Below are 1,786 nucleotides of genomic sequence, written 5' to 3'. Positions count from 1 at the left end.
GAGTCCAAAAGTCTGTTCTGTACATCTGTGTCTCTTTTTCTGTTTTGCATATAGGGTTATCGTTACCATCTTTCTAAATTCCATACATATGTGTTAGTATACTGTAATGTTCTTTATCTTTCTGGCTTACTTCACTCTGTATAATGGGCTCCAGTTTCATCCATCTCATTAGAACTGATTCAAATGAATTCTTTTTAACAGCTGAGTAATATTCCATGGTGTATATGCACCACAGCTTCCTTATCCATTCGTCTGCTGATGGGCATCTAGGTTGCTTCCGTGTCCTGGCTATTATAAACAGTGCTTCGATGAACATTGGGGTGCACGTGTCTCTTTCAGATCTGGTTTCCTCAGTGTGTATGCCCAGAAGTGGTATTGTTGGGTCATATGGCAGTTCTATTTCCAGTTTTTTAAGAAACCTCCACACTGTTAAAGATATGGAATGCTTCATGAATTTGCGTGTCATCCTTGCGCAGGGGCCATGCTAATCTTCTCTGTATCATTCTAATTTTAGTATATGTGCTGCTGAAGCGAGCACTGGCAGCTGGATTCTTAACCACTGAACCACCAGGGAAGTCCCAAACTCATTTCTTTAAGGGTAAGACCTGCAGGGGATCAGAGGAACCCTTATATTGTACTTTAAGATCCCCTGGAGAAGGGCATGGCAACACACTCCAGTATTCTTGCCTGGAGAACTCCATGGACAGAGGACCCTGGTGGGCTATACAGTCCGTGGGGTTGCAAAGAGTCAGACACAACTGAGCCCCAGGATAATGCACCTGGGGCTTGCAAGCGCTTGTGATCTAACATCTTAGTAGTAGGCATGACTGCCATCTGGTGGCCATGTGCTGCCATGGCATGTCACCAACCTGAGGGTTTCTCAGCCTTGCACTGTTGCCATTGTTGGGGGGTGGGGGGGCTGTTTTGTGCACACTATGGGAGGTTCAGCAGCACCCCACGGAAACCAGCACTTTCTGGAGACCAGTGACACTCTCTCCCCAAGTGGTGACAGAGAAAATGTCTCCAGACACTGGCAATTGTCCCCTCTGGGGGCAAAATCACCCCCGGCTGAGAACCTAAGAGTTTCGTGAATGCAAAGTAAATAACTAAACAGTGTTTGTTCATTCACTCACAAACAGCTCAGATTAGGCAAAGGTTTTCGTTCCTAACATCAGCTGGAAGGAGTGAGCTCTTGGCCAGGGTCACTCACTCAACAGAGTGCTTTTCACAGCTTTGCGAGATTCTGAGCTTTAAATTCAGGAACAAGAAAATCCATTCTTATCCAGTGACTCCCAGCTGCCTCAGGCAGAAATAACAAGCATGGTGACTCCTGGCACACACACACACGCCCCACACTCGGCTCAGATCCTGCAGAGGGAACTCACAGCAGACCACGTTGCAGCCTCATCACGGCGCTTCAGCCAGCGACTGCCACATCACCCAGACAGGAAGCTGCTGTACCCCTTGGATTTGAGTCTCCTCCCCCCACCTAGAGCTGAAGTCAGGGTGGAGTGGCACTGACAAGGGGGATGCTCCTTGAGAATCCTCTTTGTCCCCCGGAAACCTGAGACTCCACTCACTCACAGAGAGAAACCAGGCTCCAGGTGGCACTAACAGAGGTCCAGTAAGTACGCTCAGTCCCAGCCAATCCAGGGAGTCCCCACTGCCCCCCGAACACACACACACACACGCCCCTAGAGACACCAGATGGCTGGGTGCTACTGGTACTGGCAGGGAGGTGCCACCACACAAAGCACTCTCCCCAGGAGGTGCCTCTTCCTCATGG

At 49.4% G+C, this 1,786-nt stretch overlaps 1 non-coding gene across 1 annotated transcript; it reads right to left on the bottom strand.

Moving 5' to 3' along the window:
* Positions 1 to 431: 431 nt before the first annotated feature.
* Positions 432 to 538, bottom strand: LOC136150360 (U6 spliceosomal RNA). The gene has a single exon (XR_010659795.1). It is a non-coding gene; the product is annotated as a U6 spliceosomal RNA (small nuclear RNA).
* Between the last annotated feature and the right edge of the window lie 1,248 nt (positions 539 to 1,786).

The sequence above is a fragment of the Muntiacus reevesi genome, chromosome 18, assembly GCF_963930625.1.
Source record: "Muntiacus reevesi chromosome 18, mMunRee1.1, whole genome shotgun sequence".
In the NCBI taxonomy this organism is placed as follows: Eukaryota; Metazoa; Chordata; class Mammalia; order Artiodactyla; family Cervidae; genus Muntiacus; species Muntiacus reevesi.
The sequence above is the reverse complement of the archived record's forward strand: the minus strand, read 5'-3'. Positions and strand labels throughout refer to the sequence as shown.